Source organism: Lissotriton vulgaris, chromosome 1_1 (assembly GCF_964263255.1).
Source record: "Lissotriton vulgaris chromosome 1_1, aLisVul1.2, whole genome shotgun sequence".
Classification (NCBI taxonomy): domain Eukaryota; kingdom Metazoa; phylum Chordata; class Amphibia; order Caudata; family Salamandridae; genus Lissotriton; species Lissotriton vulgaris.
The window spans coordinates 2,090,503,792-2,090,524,522 of NC_141685.1; the positions used below are offsets into that span (position 1 = coordinate 2,090,503,792).

Below are 20,731 nucleotides of genomic sequence, written 5' to 3' on the forward strand. Positions count from 1 at the left end.
TCTTGTGGACCTTTCCATATTAGGAAGACGTCGTCTATATATCTTAGCCAACAGGATATGTTGGCTAAGAATGGATTGAGATTGTTGTAAATGAACTCATTCTCAAAATGGTTGACATAGATATTTGCTATGTTGGGGGCATATACAGCCCCCATTGCCACGCCTTTCAGTTGTTGGTAAAACCTTTTTCCAAAAAGGAAAAAATTTTGACACATTGAAATCCTAATACATTCCACTATAAATTCGCTGGGAACAGAATGGGGTCTCTCACGGCTGTTGAGAAGATTGGTAATGAGTTCCAGCACGTCTTTTTGTGGAATATTAGTGTATAGACTGTTTATGTCCATTCATGAACCTCGTGGTAAATTGCGAAAAATGTTTAAAATGTACTAATTTACATTTTAAACGATGTCATGTTACAGACACACATGTCCTTAGGACATGTGTGTGTGAAACATCCATTTCAAATTACATTTCGGGGGTGCAGGGGGGGGTTCTTTGGACCCCCCCCTGCACCCATGAAATTTTCTAAGTGCCATTCGCAATTTCCATTGATTCCTATGGGCCTTTTGGCCCATAGGAATCAATGGGAATTGCGAATTCGCAATTTTGAAGTCACAAAATATTTGCGAGTCGGTAAAAATTGCGAATTTTACCGAATCGGAAATATTTTGCACTTTCCATGATGCATCCCGTTTTGCGAATCCATATTTGCGATTCGGTAAAATTCGCAAATTTGGAAACGCAAAACGGGAGTTTGATGCATGTGGGCATTAATGCTTCCCCTAACTTTATAAATGTACTCCTGTCAATTGGAACTTAAAATATTAAAATCAGAAGGTAAAATATTTTGTTATTTTTTTTATTTTTATAACTGTTTATTAAACAAGCTCAATAGACAGTAGAATAATATTCGTCAGAGCAAATAATATCAGAACTGAATGAAAATATATTTAGAACAGTAAGAACTTAACATCTGTTTTTATATTTCCTAGAAATTAGTAGGGTGCAAAGTAGGGGAAGGGAGTTCCACATTCGGGTTTGAGTCTCAGAGAAAGTTTGAGCCTTCACCTGTGCTTTCCTGAATGTGGGAGGTTCTAGGAGATGCATTCCTGCTCTACGAAGAGAACTATGGCCACCTGAGAGGAATTTTGTTAGTGATGTAACAACAAGGGCATGCAAAACAAACAGATTGACGCTGAAGGTTGGTATCACCTGAGTGTGGGAAGGAAGTGACAGGTACATAGGTCTTCATTTACCAGCCCACTGCACAGTGGTTGCATCACTTTTTTGCCTCCTCATTTTTTGCTCTTTCTATGTGTGCTGTATTGTGCAGCACTCATTGAAGGAGCAAAACACCATAAATTATTGTTTTTGTGCAGGAATGTGTCCCTTTCTGCACAACAACAATCCTCCCTGCAATGCAGGCACCATTGCTCCATGGCGCTGGGGTGTCTGCGTTTGCACATGGCTGCTGTTTGTATTCCGGCACAGGGGAGGACAGGAATGCACTGAATCTTGTAGATATGGCTACTTTGATGCAGCAGGTGAGGTGCCGGGTTTTTAGAGACCCGGTGGTGCCAGGGGATCACACCCTAAGACCTCTGAGTTCTCCCTGTTCTGGACTTACAGAAACACGGAGTCTTCTAGTTGAAGTCAGTGATCGAGTTTTATTGGCTGCAACCAAGTAACATGCGTCCTAGAAGTACGACAACACGGGCCGTAAGTTCTCAGGAGACTGTTCGTTTTTACAGAACCAGCTTTCTCCTTATATACACAAATAATAGCTGTAGGCAAGAATTCTTGAGTTTATGATATGGCTATACAAATATTTCCACAATAATACAAAGAGCGAAGTCATGCTGGTCAGCACATATTTTAGATGTCCAGTTGGTGATGGATTACCCCGCCAGATCCAGAACTCCCATCAGATATCGATGAAACACCAATAAAGTCGGGCACCCTCCCATCATAAAACGGGTTGTAAACAAGAATCATGGACAGGTGTATGTGTATGGGAAACAGGGTCTGTATGTAGTGGATGGTTTATGACATGTTGTGCCTTGATGATATCTTGCTCGGCCACTGGGCGAGGAGCTGCCCAAACAGGCTTGACTGGAGGCAGTGAAGGCGGCTTCGGCCAGGTCATGGGGAAGTCAGCTGCAGAGGACGTGTCCTTTTAGGTCAAGCTTGGCTTTAATCGATTGACTTATATGAGGGCAAGCCATAAGATGGATGCCGTTTACAAAATGGAGTCCGAGGGTTCGGGATGGAAACTACGATTTAAGGGTGTTAGCATCACTCGATCGAGACGCAAATACATAGGGATAATGTCCTGATCATTACCGGTTCGTAGATACCAAATTCGTCATGGTACGCGATATTTTATGACACGAGTGTTGGACTACGATATCTGTAAAACAGCGGGGTCCAGATTTGCAGTACCACACAGGAAGGCTTGCTGCGGTGCCGTGCTTTAAAATATAGTAAATGAGACCCCAAGCGCATGTGAAGTTTCTGTGGTGCTGCAAGCTGCAGCAGCTTGGGTGTGCAGGAAAAGAGTAATGCCATGATAAGTGGCAGCATTAGAGCATTATTAGTGGTGCTCCAAGATAGGAATAATGGTAGTTATGTTTATCATAATAACAGGCCGTTGGCTGCATGAATATAATCGCGCAGAGGTATCATGACTGATATCTGTTACCTTTGCCGCAAAAAAGGCTAAACTGTTCCTTTTATGGGGCGAGCTGGGAAATAAAGGTCCCTGTTGGCGTTCATCCAAATTTAAGGAAAGCGGCCTGGTGCTGTCATCGCGTGCATTAACCCTGGTCCAATTTCACAACATTCCACAGAAAAGGGATTTTATTCCTGACAACAGTTTGTTCCTTCTTTATTTTTTCTTTTGTTTTGGGTTGTTTGCAAAACCACCAATTCCAGTACTACATTTTTTTGTGCAGAAGAAGTCAATCCATTGTCAACTGAGGTAGAATAAATTGCACTTAATTATGGGTTTTCTCCATCCCAAATGACAGATGGAATTAATCGCGCTCACATTCAGTGCAAGTGACGTGATTTATGCTCCTCCGAAAGCTCAGTTCGAGTGCACCATCTGTTTTTCCACGAGGTCTTGTTTTACCCATTTTTACAGCTGAGCTGACAGAGGCAGGGAGAGCTCAAGAATTATACCGAAGCTCGCACAGCAATAAACCGGCCGCTCGGTCCAGATTCGAGCCCCAGAGCCTTCAGACTGTTCATTTTCTGCCGCAGCCGCGAGACCCCACCCCTCCCTGAAGTTCAATTAGAGGAGGCCTGGTAAACACATACGGCCTTTGAGGGCGGTGCACTGGACGTCTGTATTGATTTTTTATTGGTATTCGCAGAAGATGTGGTTACCTCATTTTTTTCAAAACACATTTTATTAAGTTCATTGCATCAACAGATATAAGACTAGGGGTCTATTTACTAAGAATTAGCACCATGTTTGCATCACAAAAGTGATGCAAAACAACGTTAAATCTTTCAGAGCTAAAAAAGTTGGGGGCATATTATCAAGGGGGTTTATCTCCACTTTTTTGGCTTTAAAAGCCAAGAAAGCGGAGATAAAATTATCTCCCTATTACCTAGCTGTCGCTAACACCAGTTAGCGACAGCTAGTAGGAGATAGCGACCATCTTGGGCCCCACTTTGCATGTCAGGGATATTTATCACTAATGACATGCAAAGTGGGCGTGCCAAGATGTTAGCGACTGGAAACAGTCGCTAACATCGCTATCTCCTATTACCAACTTTTGGAGATATTCGCGCTAAGCGCGATTATCTCAAAAAGCTAACACCTGCCCTCAGCAGTTCTAAGCCATGTTATCCAATGGGAGTTGGATAACATGCCTAAGAGCATTAGCTCGCTAATGCATGAAGATCGCTGACTTTTCAGCGATATTCATACATTGCGGCCGATTTTTATCGCATTTGCGATAAACCTTGGTAATACCAAGGTTTATCTGCGATAAAAATCGCCGCAGCTCGGCGATAATTTTTTCACGCTAACCAAGCAATAGTGATAATTATCATTATTGCTTGGTAATATGCCCGTTGATCTCTGGAAAACACTCGGAAGTAGCAGAACGCAGCGCATAGCGCTGCTTGCATTACTTAGCAACAAGGTAGTGCACAATGGGTGGTGCCCGGGCATTCCCATACAACCACCCAAATTTTCTGACGCTAAACCCTATTTACTTAAAAAAAAGACAGAGTTTGGCATGAGGAAATAGCGTCAATTTCAAATAGGTGCTAGGAAGGACAAACGCTTTCATTTCTCCTTTCTTTTCCGACTTTCTATGTGTGCTGCACTGTACAGCACACTTACAAAGTGGTTCAAGGTTTCAAGTTAGCCTAAGGGTGGTATTTTGCACTGTAAGGATTCCCTTCCAGTACAAAACCTGTGCTAGACTCACGGAGACACCCTTGCACTATAGTGCAAAGGTATGTCCGTGGTGCACGGCAGCATATTGCTGCGCCGGCGCTAAGGAGAGTAGAGTGCCTTATTTCTGTAAATATGGTGCTATCCTGCTCTCTCCTTCTCAAGCCGCACAGCACAGCATTTGCAGCTGCTGCACTGTGCTGTGTGAGAAACTAGTACATTTGCCCCTAAGATGTGTTTATCTCCTGTTTGGGGCTGATGCATGTCTACGGCATCTCGGTCAGGTCTTTCTCATTGCAGGGCTAGTCATTTACATTAACTCTGGAACAGTGCTTCCTGTTTAACATTGTCTTTCTCTACATTTTCATTGTTGACCCAATAGTGTGTTCTTTTGCAGGGCATTTCTCCAGACACCTTTACAAGTAATACAATCCGGCTGCATTTTTTCATTCTTAACACTAGCATCACATTTTACCAGTTTCTCTCCTTATTAATTCAGCATTTAATCTTACCAGAAGTACCACATCACAAGACGAGTTTCCCAGAAGGAATTTTGAACAAAAGTGATTCTAGCTTTGTTCTGTAATGTGAGAGGTCTACGTTGTTCTCTGACAAATCCTGTTCAATGAGAGATGGAGATGCTCTTTCATTAACATTAAGTTCTTTACTCTGAGAGTTATCTAACAGCATGACTAAAAAACCATGTGTGGGCAAGGTCTGGTGAAATATTGGACAGTGAGCCAGGGTCAGACTGGGACAGAAAATGGACATAGGCACTAATATAAAAGTGCCCAACCCACCCCTCCCCGGACCATTAGTGAAATAGATAGCTAAAAAATGTGGCCCATGTTTGCAGGTTGGGGCAGTTTTGAACATGTATAGACATGTTGTATAAGTGCTGTGTAAGACATGGAAGACTGCATAGGTTTTAGATTTCTGCAGGCAATATGTGTTTGGATCGCAGAGAAATTGACAGTAAAGACTGGCCCTGCTGACCATAAAAAAGAACCCTAAGTAGCCAAAAAAAAAGGCCACAAACTGACTTTTCCGACTGGCCTGTTGGGCCCTGCCTGTTTGCCCTACAAACTAGACCAACCATGTGGTGAGCCCCTGAGAACTTCAATTATTATCCTTTACCAGACATATCTCTACCAAACACATGATTTAATATTTATAACCATAGATTGTTAGCTTGCATGTCCATAAAATGCTGAAAGCTTTCGCTTCGTAGAGCTACTGGCTGTAGGTAAGACAATTCGGAGGCTTCTCTTGGCTTCCTAATTGTGAGTTGCAGTGAATGTATCAATGGTTTGTGACCACACTTGTAGTTTCAAACCATTGATGATTCATTAACCCTTGAGTTGGGGTGGTAATTGATTAGGAAAGGGGCATCTCTTCCTGTGGGACAGCTTCCACTTTCAGAGTCCTGTCAGGCATCCTCAGAATGAACAGACAGTAGTCCAGGGGGACAATGCCTGTGTTGGAAATGGCCCTTTCTATAGGGTGAGCCCCAAACTATTTGTCTTCATGCCTCCTGTTTTTGCTGAATTGGTTTTAGTTCGCTTTATGATGCTGTGCACTTTACCAGTGCTAACGTGCTTGTGCTCCCTGCTTAAAACTTGGAAAAATTGGCTTATACCCAATTGGCATATTTATTATACTTGTAAGCCCATCCTAAAGTGTTCTGCATGTGCCCAGGGACTGTAAATTAAATGCTACTAGTCTGCAGCACTGATTGTGCCACCCACTTAAGTAGCTCTTTAAACACGATGCAGACCTGCATTTGCAGAGCCTGCATGTGCAGTTGTAACCTGCCATATCAACCTGGCAAAATAAACCTTTTGCTAGGCTAAAACATTCCTTTTTAATACATATAAGACACCCCAAAGATTGGCTCTAGACTGTCCAAGGGCAGGAAGCAGTGTATCTAAAATGTTCAACATGAACTTTTAAGTTTTATATGTCCTGGCAGTGAAAACCCCTTAAAATCGTGCTTCACTACTGCAAGGCCTATCTCGCCCATAGGATAACTTTGGTGTTGCCTTATTGCATGCTATAAGTGGTGGAAAACTCTATAGGATCCAGGTTGACCACCCCATTTCAGGTCTTTACAAATACTGTTTCCAGGCCTGAACTTTTGTCTGATAGCATAAAGCATTCTGGTGGTTGTAGTCGTGTTTTGCTTGCATTGACATAATTTCAGTATAATCAGTGAAATCAAGAATTTGTTTAGGTGAAAAGTTTAGGGCTGGAAACAATGTCTGTAATGACCGGAAGTGAAGTGGTCACCCTAATGGTATCTCACATACTTACACCTTGGATCATTTTGGAAGACAATAGTTGGCTACTCAATACAAAGGTGTTGAAACCCGTTTCTTTGAGATTCTTGAAAATAAAGGTAAAAACTCACATCTATCCTGTTGAAGAGAAATGCTAGGCATGAATTCGTTTCTACTATTCTTCCATAGTTTGTGATCTTTGTACAATGTGCTTGGAGAAAATGTGAAGGCCAGATTTCCAAACTGCAGCATGCCTATTCAGGGATCCATTTTCCCTATGTGGAGGAAAAGCGACAAAACACAGTTGCCTTTCTTGAAATTAGTTATACTAATTTAGAATTTCTGGCTAGACATTGTGCATGCAGATGAGTGCAGTGACCTGCCAGAAAAGGCATTCTCCTTCCTTCAGAAAATATGTTGGTTCTTGGAAAGTTATTGGTCTTGCATGTTTAAATGGTGTGTGACTGGCACTAAGAATAGTCACATCACTCCCCTGCTAAGAGAACAACATCATTGTGGGTCAGTGCTCTGCTGCCTTTTGTATAGGTTTATAGAAACACCATATACATGCAAATATACATACATATACACACTAAAACGAAATCCCTTGTTTGCAAAGTGCGACTTATAAACCCTAAAGGTACCCAGGCGCTGGGGGTCTTCGGGGAGATAAAGTGAGCTATTGCCCAGAGTCACATGATCCGGAGCTGATCTGCTGCTGGGGATCAAACCGCGATCCCGAAACTCCATAGTCAGCTGCTCTGGCCGCTGTGACACATATGGGATGATCACTGGATGAGCTGACACAGTTACCCATTTTTGCCTGCATTTGTCATTGGCCTTTGACACTGCCCATAATGTGATTATTTTTCAATGAGAAGTATTGACAGTTTGGCTCTGGAGTCCCAGCGTAGACTAAAAACATTACTTCTTCATATTCTAAGGGCCTTTTCTGCTTCAGTGGTTCAAGTATGGTTCCTCTTGCATCTACTTTCTCAACTCTACGTCTTAAAAGCAACCACCAGATGCTGTCCTCCCTGCAAAATATATGAAATTAAAAAGTAATAGCATGTACCTGATCAGCCAGCACTTCATAAGATACCTTAAACAGACGTATGCTCAGACAGCATACAGAACTTTATTCCGTAATGAATTTATATTTGAGTGTCTGGCAAACATGGACGTAGCGTGAATAAGTAGGAAAAAGACTGCAAAAGCTGGAACGAGAAAAAAGAAAACTAAAGACTGCCCTGGGATGTATTATGGAAATTGGCGTAGGAGAGCAATTGGCATGCGCTTTCATTTTTGCACTTCTGCGCAACCTGAAATTATGAAAAGGGCTGCAGGTGTTTGTAAGATCGTTCTGTAACATCTAGTGCATAGGCAGAAACTTAGATCCTGAGCAATGTGAAAGGGGTTTTCACTCATTTACATGCAGGCATGGCATGGGACAAATGAGAGTACACATAGAAGACAACACCAATGCAGGTGCATGCAGTGGTGGCTGGTAGGGAACCGTGGCGGGCGGCAGGGGGAGGTGGGAGGGAGGTTAGAAAATAAAAAAATAAACAAATAAAGAAAAATCACCTGCTGGTCGTGTCGCCAGCCGCTGCCTCTCTGTCGCCTCTCCTTGTCTCACGAAGCACCCGGGCTCCCTAAGCCAAAGACAACGCTGCATTGTAACATTGTGATTGGTCTGAGCAACATGGTTCATCGCTCAGACGGGGACAGGGAGCCTGTGGCCCACTGCATGTTCCCCAACTGGCTGTGTTATGCAGACTGGTGGGGAACGTGCAAAGTGCGCTTGAATTTTTGGCCGGCCCAAGATGGCCGGTCAAACATTCATGCACACTTTGAGCATGCTCACCACTCCTCCCCTGCTCCGGCCAGCCCCGCCCATAGGAACGAAAAAATAAAATGATAATAACGTTTCTTGTTATCATTTTATTTTTCCTCTGCACTGCTCTTAAAGCAGTGGGGCACTGCTCCTCCACCTTACCGGAGGAGCCGCCCTTGGGTGCATGGGCAGATTTGCCCTGGATAGAATGCTAGGTTTGCATCAGCCAAGAGGTGACATTTAGCATACCCTCAATGGTGCTCTTTAAGGAGTGGGTACATGGCGCAAGAGACCCACATGGTTTGCCCTTTGGCTTTCAGTCAGAGACTGTATCTTTCCATATGGGGTCGATGGTCCCCTGCCGGAGGTTGGCCTCATTGACTCCACACAACCCCTACCAGAGACTACAATTTTGTACTAGAGAGGTCATAGAGCAACGTGCCCTATGTAGCTACAGTAATCCAGTGACAGAGTAAAGAAGTGCATTTATGATAATATTGTTTCACTACAAAATGTAAATAGGTGTATTTTGCTCTAATACTACTTGCTAGATCCAAATTTGTGAGCAATCAATTTTTCTCATTACAGAAACTAAATATTCATCTATATGACAATGAACCTTGCAGGTAAAGTGTTTTTGCCATGGTAGAATCCTCTTGCTGAATCTCAATCCAACACAGTCATGTCTCTGGCACATATTCAGGGCAAAGGCACTCAAGACTTCTTGCTCAAATTAAATTGAAGGTTTTGGGTTCAATTAAGGCTTTTTGCATGCAGCAGCGAGGATTTCATTTCTTGCTTGAACAATGGTTAAAGTGAGAGACACACATGAGACAGCCACTTATGGACAGACGATGAGGAATCTGTTTGGTACTGATCTGAATTAAGGATCATACAGAATGAGGCTGATTATATTTTGAGCTTGTTGTTATCGTAACTAAAACTCTTTTGACCAAGCCGGACAGGACCAAAGGTTTGGTTACTCTGTAGACAGCAAATGTTTGGTGGGTGGCCACCACCGCTTTTGGCTGCTGGCCACCAAACAGTTTATTTTTCAGAAACAAACTCCCAAAGTTTTTGTTTCAAAAACAAATACTTACTCACACTCCCAGGGAGTTTTTCCCCTTAATATGGAATGTAATAATTTTTATTTTGCTGCTTCTCACCACTAGATTTTCCCTCTTGGTGACAGAAAAAAGGAGTCCAGCCATCAACTCTAATTAAGGCGGGTGGGTCGAGTGATGCCATTAATTTGACCATCAGCAGTATGTCAGGCTGTCGGAGTAATCTTTTTGGTGACGGAGCCAGCAGGGGCTCAGCTGACAGAAAGCTGTAGGTTCACCCGACTCTAAAAATGGAGACAAGATTTAGGACATTATAATGAGTTATGCAGTGCGACCGCTAAAGGACCGCGTCCGTGACTGCTAGGGGACCACTGCGCCTGTTGTCTACCAACCACCGTATTACGAGTTTCCTGAGGAGCCAGGGGTGTGACTGCAGTGGTATTGTGGTGGTGGGCAATGTATTTCCATATATATTGATTCCTGTGTGTACATTCTGACTGCATATGTGTTAAATTTACACATATGCATGATATTTGTGGAAAAAATGCCACCTACCCATTGCCGGAGTCCGACCCATATGTGGTCAGTCCTGGTAAGGGGTACATGGTACCAAATCACTTACCTGTTTTTCACCGAAGACGGGGTCATGTTCTTTGGGGTGAGGATGTTCCTGTGCAGGGGAGGCCAGGAGAAAAGGATCCATGTCAACATTTGCTGGGATGAACTGGAAAGGGTGAGTATACACCCCAAATCCTTTCTTTCTGCCGACCTCTGGGGTGAGAGAAGCTTATGATCTGTTTTTTAATAATTCCTCTAGTTGAGGGCCAAATGCTGGTATAATGTGACGCAAGACTTTACAACGTGATGCATCTCCCTGGATCCGTCACGGTGTAAACAGGCCGCATTTTTACGCTGCTGCTGTGTCACAAAAAGTGACGAACCTGCGGCGCAAAAATTACGCAATCGTAAATCTGCCCCTCCATGTCTGGCCAGCACACCATGCAGTCGGCGCCGTACTTTGAGATTTTCATCTGTCACAATGCCATTTTTAGCCTGAGGAAGAGCTATTTGTTGCTACTGGCTTTATTTTTGTGAATAACCTATTTTTGATTATATCTTGATATACGTATGGTAGATTGTTGTCGGTTGGTCTTGCTTTGGTGTAGTTAAAGATTTGCTATTTGTCTAAACTGGTGTGGTGTCCATTTGTAGTGTTTTCCATGCGTTACTCTATATGTGCACAAATGCTTTACACATTGCCTCTGAGATAAGCCTGACTGCTCATGCCAAGCTACCAAGGGGCTGAGCAGGGGTTGTCTAAGGGTGTAACTCCCTTATTCTGACTAGAAGCAAGGGTCCCTACTTGGACAAAGGTGCAAACCATTGCCAACTAGAGATGCTCATTTCTAACAATCCCCTGCTGAATCTCCTCAGGCAAGGCCTGAAAGTCATTCAGGAGGGACTGAACAACATAAGTGGCATAAGCCCCTGCGCTGATTGAAAAGTGTGAGGCTAAATAGGTGCACTTGGCTGCACTGTCTACCTTTTTTTATCAATCTGGCCACTTGGAGAGACATCTTCAGAAATGATAGTGCCACTGGAAGCCAGTCCTGCCATAGGAGAGTCCACTTTCACCTGAGGGGTGAATTCATTCTGAAAACTGCTGAGTGGATACTTCTTAGAGCTCAGTCTAGGGAACTCTGATTTTTCAACTTCAGACCATTGCCTAGACAAAAGTTCAGCTATGGATGGGAAGAGCTTCAGGCTCCTTCCAACGGTATTGCGTGAAAAAGTCCTCATCCTCATCCAGAGAAATAACCATCGGAAAGGCCAAATTATCCTCAAAGTGGGACATATCCTCCTTCAAATCAGCTCCTTTAATAAGTATCCCCTCTGAACCATCAGATTCTGAGTCAGGCTGGGAGGAGAGCTTAGCGAACTTAAGCACCGGACCCTATCTTGTCGCAAAAGCTGTATCCACAGCTTTATTTATCATAGCCTGACAGACATCCAGGTCCATTCCAAAAGGCTGAAACGAAAAAGCTGGTTCTGACAAAACTTCCAATTCTGAGCCAGACTCAGAAGAATGCCTCAGCTATCCAGTACGCTTTCCCTCCATGCCTGTAATCACCGAACAAATGCCGACATGAAGGGGGAAAGCCGGCTGCCTCATATACTTGAGTGTTTCACTGGTGCTAAGCAATAGTCCTGGAATAGAACTAGTGACACATACACTGCAGACGGCTCCTTCATGCACGTATATTGCTGTCTAGCAGCCCCATGCACCTCACGAGGAAACAGAAGCCGCCCGGCAACTCGAGAAAGAAGTGGCAACAAAAACAAGCATTGGCATAGCTAATAGGTCTCGCATTTGGGACCTTATAAGTGTTTAGCCATGCAAAGGTTGATGTTGTTGCACCAAGGATATTGTGCTGGTTAACTACACACTTATAAAGTCCCAAAGGCGAGACCTATTGGCTATGCCAATGCTTGTTGAAATGATCAACAGGGACGTGCTATGTCATTGGTAGTGGAAGCAGGTGGCACAAGTTAAGTTCAACTATTGATGTAAAGGGTGATGTCATAAATGGTGGCTGAAATCCTTTTGGCACTTCAGACAAAGATGAAATTTCAGTTCATAACTCCTGACTGACTTTTTGCTTCTACGGGAGCTCTTACAATAAGCATTGAGAGGGGAGAGTCTGATATACATTTGCTTCCTGAGCATATGTTTATTCGAAAGATAGCACACAAACACCTCTTTTCCAAAAGGGTTCCAGTGAGCATTTAGTGAATCCAACAACTGCTATGAGTACTATTAACACAATTTCTTTGATATGGGATGGGCTGGGCTAGTTGGTTCTGGGTGAATGTGGGAGGAGCAGAAGAGCTCTTTATCGCAGTGGTCTTATTGTTTTGTGTGCAATCTTATATGTTTGATCACAAATCACTCCCAGTGAAATATTGTGCTAGATTGGACAGAAACAGCTTTATTTTGGAGTAAAAGTGGAAGTGGGGATCTGCAAGAGCTTCCTAAAGGTTGGTTAAGGTCACCAGCACATACTAATCTAGTTCTCCTTATTAAGAACTCTTGCTTGGCCAATTAGCACTTGAGAACTTCCTTAGAACATTGGAATAAACACACAGTTTTGTCAGCTGAATAAGTATTTCAACAGCATGCCAGACATATATAGGAAGATTGTTCTGCCTTTTGACTTAAATATCTCCGCTCATTAATTTGTTCCAGAAGTGGGGATGCTAGTTTCCTCAACTGTTCCAAAGGGCTATTTAGGGCTTTATTTTCCAAGGAAACCATCTGCTGGGACAAGTATGCTTCAAAGCATGTATTTATTTATTTATTTATGCATTTTTATATAGCGCGGACTTTACCCGAAGGCGTCAGAGCGCTTCACATTAGGAACAGAAATGAAACATAATGAGAAACATTACAAAAGAGCAGATTACAAAAGCATACGTTACTTACATAAGGTAATAGTGACAATTGTGAGCAAACAAAATACATGAGGTAGTAAAAATTGTGAGCCACCAAAATTACATGAGGTAGTAAAGGTAAAAGTGACAATTGTGAGCAAACAAAATACTTGAGGTAGTAGTAAAAATTGTGAGCAACCAAAAATACATGAGGTAGTCAAAAGTGCACAAGAGGAAAGTGACAAGTGTGTAGTTATAAGAGAAAACAGAGTATAATTTGAGGTATAATGCTGCAATAAATGCTAGGCACACGAACAAGCGTTACGTAGGCATGGTGGCACTTGTGCAGGTATCAAAGGTAAAAACATGTGAGAGGTAGCAACCGTGTGTTACAAGGGCAAAGTGGTGTGTGCATGTTACAAAAGGGCACCGAACACAAGAACATGGAGAATACTGCGAAAAGGCAGACACTCCAACCACAGGACAAACACTGGGAAGGCACTTCCATGGTCATGGAAAGTAGAAAATATCAGTAGTGGGAAGTCTTCCTCCAAATAGCAAGAGGACGTGAATTACTTTTGGAGGTGTCTCTGGAGGAGGAGAACTTTGAGGTCCCTTTTGAAGGCCTGGGAGGAGGCGGTGGTCCGGAGCTGAGGCGGAAACGAGTTCCAGATTCTCACTGCATTGCCTGAAAAGGATTGGGCCATTGTTCTTTCCTTCTTGAAAGTGGGAGGTTCAAGCAGTAGATTCTCCGCATTGCGTGCAGGTCTAGAGCCTCCAGAGAGTTTCAGTTTATTCGCCAGGTAGCGGGGAGAGGAGGAGTGCAAGGCTTTGTGGGTGATACAAGCGGTCTTGTAGATAGCTCTAGCCTCGAAGGGAAGCCAGCGGAGGGTGTATAACATCGGTGTGATGTGATCGCTTCTTTTGGCCCCATAAATGAAACGAGCTGCTGAATGGAAGACAGACTTAAGTGGGGACAGGTGAGATTTGGGGAGGCCAGTAAGAAGAGAATTGCAGTAGTCTAGTCTGGAGAGGACCAGCGATTGCACCAGGGTTATAAGGTCCTGCTCCGGGAAGAAGCGACGTATTCCCCAAAGAAGGCGCAGTTGGTAGCGAGCAGATTTTGCAATAGAATTGATGTGGGGAGTTAGATTGAGATTTTTGTCTAGAATGACACCAAGGGATTTTGCGCTGTCGACAATGATGGGTTTATTGTTGAGTAGATTCATCTGATCCATCCATGATTGAACCGGGGGAGGAGAGAGTGAGGAGGAGAAGAGGAGGAATTCAGTTTTGGAGGGATTCAGAATCAGTTGATGAGATGACATCCAATTTTGAATGGAGTCGAGAGTGGAGCTTAGGATGGAGAGGTCATGAGTGGAGGCAACCTTGAGGTAGAGTTGAGTGTCATCTGCATAGAGATGATAGTGAATCCCGGATTTGCTTAGGAGGTTTCCCAGTGGTTCTAAGTAGAGATTGAACAATGTGGGTGCAAGTATAGAGCCTTGGGGAACACCTTGACCCACCGCCACAGGAGAAGAAAGACTGTTCACTATTTTGATCATTTGAGATCTGTCAGAGAGGAAGGATGCAAACCATTTAAGCACAGTGCCCTCCAAGCCCATTCTCTGTTGAAGAATATTGAGGAGGGTGTTGTGATTAACAGTGTCGAAGGCTGCGGAAAGGTCAAGGAGAATTAGCAGACAGGACCCCCCTGAGTCGAGTATCCTCAGCGCATCATCAACCACTTGCAGTAGGGCTGTTTCAGTGCTGCAGTTTTGGATGAAGCCGGACTGACAATTGTCAAGAAGATCATTGTCCTTGATATGACGAGAGAGTTGTTTGGCTACACATCTTTCCGTGATCTTCGCAAGAAAGGGAAGGTTGGTGATGGGGCGGAAGTTGTTGAGGTCATTCGCATCAGCAGTGGGCTTTTTCAGCAGAGGGGTGACCTGCCCAGTTTTGAAGGAGACAGAAAGGGATCCTTGCCAGAGGGAGATATTGATCAGAGTGGACCAATAGGAGAGGGAATGGGTATAGAAGTCAAAGGCAATGGCACTGGGAATAGGGTCAAGAGAATGGTTGGAGGGCTTTGTTTCGCGTATGCACTTGAGAAGGGCATCTTCAGATATGGGGTCAAAGCTCTGCCAAATGGTTAAGGATTTGCGCTCCTCTGGAGGTGTAGGATGAGCAACCTGATCCACAAGTGATTTCACCTTTTCATCGAAGAAAATAGCGAATTCCGCTGCTCTCTTTGTAGAATCCTCCACCTTGGAGGTTGGGGGAGAGCAGCTTGGAGTCTTGATGAGATCGAATAGTTTTTTGGGTCTATTTTTGGCGTAATCAAGGAGGGTTTTGAAGTGCGTCGCTTTCTCAAGGAAGATGTGCTTGTGGTATTTGGATCTTGCTGTGCGAAGCAAGGCTAAATTGTCAGTGGAAGGCAATTGCCTCCATTGCTTCTCCAGGACTCTTAGCTGCTTCCTTTCCTCATAAAGGGATTTGTTGAACCAAGGTGCTGAGGGAGTGGGCCTTATCCTTTTGCTTTTAAGTGGAGCGACGTTATTAATTTCAGCTGCAAGAACTGTGAGGCATTGGGAGGTGAGATCGTCAACAGCTATGTTCGGGTCTAGCCTTGGAAGTGAAAGCAAAGCTGATTCACAGAGGGGACCGACATCAATGTTTTTGACGTCACGGAACCAGGAGATGGCCCTTTTGGGTTGGCCATGAGTTATAGAGTGTGAAAGTTGAAGAGCGAATGGGATGAGGGGGTGGTCAGATCAATCTACATGAATAGGGGTAGAAGTAGAAAGCATGCCTGCTTTAGAAATAACAAGGTCCAGGATTGCGCCCTTAGAGTGGGTTGGTTCAGTGCAGTGTTGGATAAGATCATTTGCCGAGAAGAAGGTGGCCAGTGAGTTCGCAGAGGAGTCTTGCGGTGCGCCCCAGTGGAGATTGAAGTCACCCACGATGGTCTGATTGTCACTTTGAGAGTATTGGTCGCTGATGAAGTCTTTGAGATCTTCTATAAACGAAGAGCTACTACTACGAGGCGGGCGGTAAATGATATGGAATCTGAGCGGTGAACTGTGTTGCAATTGAAGTTCAAGAGAAAGGCATTCAAAGGTGTGGGAGGAGCTGCTAGGAGAAGCCTTAAGTTGGAGGGCGTTTCTGAAGATGACTGCAACACCTCCCCCCGTGTTTTCAGTTCTGTCATTCCTAAATATAGAATAACCTGTGGGTACTAGGAGATCAAATATAGAGTGAGAGGTATCTTTGAACCAGGTCTCTGTGAGGAAGAGCATGTCAAGTTTGTGAAGGGAGATGGTGTCGGATATTTCAAGTTTGTGTTTAACTGCAGATCTGCAGTTGTGAAGCATACAGCGCAGCTCTGTCAAGACTGTTTTGGTGACGGGGGCACTTGGGCTCTGAAGGGTGATCGGGATATTGTACATTTGCGGGGGTGCTCGGGAGGGTTTAGGTGGACGCTTTGTTCTGACAGAGGTGATGGTCGGAATAGTGTAGACAGTGGGGTTGCTAGGGTATGCCTGTTGAAGAAGGGTGGCGTTCAGGGGCTTGTGTAAGTTAACGACGTTTGCAGACGAAAGGTTGAGCTTGGCTGTATTGGGGTGAGGGGGCGAGGTGTATCTCTGGGGAAGTTGGGAGGGAGTAGAGGTGCATGGAGGGGTGGAGATCTTAGAGCATAAAAGTGAAATGGCAGCTGTAAGCTGAGAGATGGAGGTGATCAGAGAGCCAAGCGTATTTTCCAGTGAGAAAGAGGCAGAGCGCGGAAGGTTGGGTGGCTCGGTTGAAATAAGGGGGGGTGGAATTGGTGGTGGACGGCAGGGAGAAGTGGGGGGACAGGAGGTGTGTTGGGGGGTGGGGTTCACAGGTGGGGAAAGGTGGGGGTTGGGAGCGGGAGTAAGTGAATTGGGGGTTAAGGGAGAGTTGTCATTGTTGGTGTTGCAAGAGGGAGAGGAATTAAGGACAAATTTAGAGGGAGAAAGGTGCGGAACACGTCGGTAGGGAAGTAGGAGGGGGGAGGCCGGTGTGGCGTCATGGGAGTGTAGGAGGTTTGGGCGGAACAGAGGTGCATTGGTTGCGGAGGACCTGTCAGTTAGGAGAGGTAGCACTGAGGGAACGGTCATCTGGCAGAGTGAGGGGGGTTGAGAGAAAGGGAAGTTGAGGAGGGGAAGTGGTTCTGCTGGGCCTGAGTGAGGGAGATGGAAGGTGTTCCTCGGAGTGGCAAAGGGGTAGTGCGGCAGTACTGGAGGAGTAGGAGGGAGGAGAGAGATGCAGTGGGAATGTGGCAGAAACGGGGTGAATGACGAGGGGATGAAGGGGTGGAGAGGAGGGATGGAGAGAGGGCTGAGGGGAGCAAAGGGAAAGTTAATTGGGAGAGAGTGTTGGAGGAGAGGTGGACTAAAGAGGGGGGTGACGGGAAGAAGTATGGGGGAGGAGAATAGATTGGAGTGTCGTGAAGTTGCAGATGGGACGAGGAGCGTGTTAGCTAGTGGTAAGGCTGAAGTAAAGCGGGATGGGACATACTGTGGGGGAGGAGGATTAGGAGATGAGGTAAGTTGGGGGGGGGAGGGAAGAGGGCCGACCTGCCCTTCTCGTGAGTGCAGCCAGTTGGAGTGGGGAGGGGTCGGCGGAAGAGAAAGGGAGTAATGGGTGGAGCTGGAAGGAGAGTCAAGGGGAAACCCAGTTGCAGAGACGGGGAGTAGGGAGGGGAAGAGGTGGTCAAAGATCGAGAGGCAGGAGTCTTTGCCTTGGATCATGACAGTACCGTTGTTATAGAGTGAGATAGTGAGGTAGCCATTGAAGCACCCAGAGGGTGAAATTTTTAGTTGTTTCCCATAAGGGATAGAGGAGGAGGAGGTGACGTTAAGGGAATTGTAAAAACTGTTGGACCAAGAGGGTATGTCGCGAGTGAAGAAGATGAAATCGTTTTTGAGCCTCCCAAGACGACCATTGTAAAATTGATCCACAAAAAGGGAGTCCGGGAAACGTTCAATAGTGCTATGCTTAAGTCGTTTTATTGTAGCTTTAGTCTGGTCGGGAGGATAAATGATTTTGTAGCAATTGGCTCCAGACTTAATTCGAGAGGTGGCCATGTTGGGAAGCTGAGGCGAAGCAGGGTGGGGGAGAGATGAGAGGGGTGTTGCTGGGAAAGCGGAAGTGAGGAGAAAAAAGAGGGCAAAAAGGGGGCGCATAATCCAAACGTTTGTGGTGGAAAAACCGGGTTGATGTGCCGTCAGGCAGTAAAAAGGCCTAAACGATGCAGCTGGCACTACTTGCTGCGCAGCTGAAAAAAGGCCTAAACGGTGCAGCTGGCACTACTTGCTGCGCAGCTGTAAAAGGCCTAAACGGTGCAGCTGGCACTATTTGCTGCGCAGCTGTAAAATTGTTCAAAATAAATACCATATAATTAAAGAGTTAAGCGGATGGCGATTTTGATGGAGGAATGCATTACTCGCAGACGCCCGCAGGGATGTCCGATTGTTTGAAGGAAGCACTGGCCGTGAGGAAGAAACATCTGGAAGACAGGCTGTGGACTCACTTAATACAGCTCGGTAATTAGGCGCGCGCGTCGTCGAGGTCTCAAATTCCGCCCTTTCCAGGTCAGGCGGCATGTATGCTGGTAAGCTGCAAAGATTTGGTATCGCGAGCAAAGCGCTGACCCCAAAGCACACTGCACCAATTGGGCTATTCACTGAGTATCCAGCCCTGAAGGGTCAGGTAAAGCTAAGAAGTACCCTGCTGTCCTGGACAAATTCATACATGTACTGTAGGGGCCTCGAAAGTACAGTGTTACCTTTGTTGTTATACCATGTCCCCCAAGCACATTTTACCAAAAGGGCAGTGCTTATTTACCCTGACATTTCCTGGGATGGGAATGTTGGCAATATATGGCTGCATAGGTTCAAGGCTGAGGTGTACCATGATATATAAAAAAGGGTAGACAGGAGGTGGGTGGGGGGTTTGAGAGGGTGGGAAAGGCCATGGATTTGAAAAGATGCGGTTATGTATAAAGGCAGGACTTGATGTGAGGAGATGCCTGTACCCATCTAGTACATGAGATGTGTAGCTTCTTCTTGGCTTTGAGTTTGATCAGAAACAAGGAACAAGAGAAGTAAATCTAGGTCTAACATGAGAAAGTCCGGGTATGAAAGTTGAGTCCCCTGTTTTTTTAATTGCATGGAGGCATCTATGATGTGTTTATTCATGAAAGAAGATATTACATCGGACAAATGGTAAGCGAAGAAATATTTGATGATGCAGAATGGAATGAAATCACCTTAAAATGGAGTTGATAATTTCCACCAATTTCAGGTGCAGTGGCTTGTGGAAGATGAGAGCGTATTAACTAATGCAAACCTTTTTTTAAATCTAGGGTCATAATGCCTATTGCTTGGAGTGACAGGTCATACGGCTCGGTTTCGGTGACAAGCAGATCCTCCATAGGTTTTTGAAAATAGGTCATGAATGTCTCTCTCGTGCGCACTAGCAAACCACCATTTGAAGATGCCACAAGAGATGTGGGATTTTGCGAGTTTTGCTGCAGGGCATGAGACATTTCTACGGTATTGTGAAAGTAGAACCTGCTTTGAAACTTCAAAACACATTTAGACTATGTTTTCACAGTCATCAACGTGAATTATGACGTAGTTGTGCAGTGAACCTGCTTTTCTGGTGTGAATATAAAAAAAAAGAGAAAATATACATCAATATAACTTTAAAGACGAGAGCATTGTGCTCTGTTGTAATTGGTGCTTTTTTCATTAATAGCCGGAATCTGTTAAAAAGATCTCAAAGATTTTCTGCAGTACTTCAGAACGCTGTTCTCCCTTTTTAATGTGTTACACGCCACGTTCCTCCTAACAGCACATTTCAATACCAATTAGGTCATCGGTTGAACTGACATGTTCTGAGTTCTCGCGCGACTCCGTAGTGCCTAAAAAAACATAGTAAGCGTGCGCAACTCACACAACATTAATTTCAGTTTGGGGCTGACAGAGGCATCCATGCTAGAGTCTGGTAAAATGGCAGAAGGCATTACTGTAGTCCTAACTAGTGCTTAAAATGGAACTATGGAACTTTTTTAAGAAGTGCCAGTACTCCAATTAAATGTATTACATTTTTCTTAAGAAGTGCCAGTACTCTCCCTTTCAAAATAAAAAAGCACCAATACTCACTCAGTACCGGCCAGCAGTCCTGTAAGATATAAAGGGGAAGAGCAAAAGAAACTACCTCGGCTACAACATCTCCGCCTGTTGAAGGAGGGAGATTTTAGGGTCCCTGTGCCGTATTACGGACGCTTCATTGCCGACCCCGGATCAGCAGCACTTTGAGAGGAATGCACCTGAGCAGGAAGAGGCTGGATTCTGGGCAGGGTTGCCATGTCGGGATTCTGATGGTCATGGTGACGGTGTAGACTGGACATAGACATCACGGGGCTGCAGGTAAGTGTGCAGAGGGGACTTGGCGTGGCTTTTTACCTTCACTGTGTGCTTAAGTTATGCTGCCTCGGGTGCTTGGCTCCGAGATGTATTAGTGGCATGTGTGTGTGTCGGACGCCCTCAATGCTTCCCTGGGCACACAATGGGGAGGGGCAGCGCACCTCTCCCAGGGGCACTAGGCATTCAGTTCCCAAACAAACAAGCGCAGGTGGGAAATTTGAGGAGGAGAGAGAGGGGGAGGG

At 44.9% G+C, this 20,731-nt stretch overlaps 1 protein-coding gene across 1 annotated transcript in view; it reads left to right on the plus strand.

Moving 5' to 3' along the window:
* The window catches only part of VWF (von Willebrand factor), a 1,126,314-nt gene that overhangs the window by 447,640 nt on the left and 657,943 nt on the right, over nt 1–20,731 (plus strand). The gene's annotated exons all lie outside the window — the stretch shown is intronic.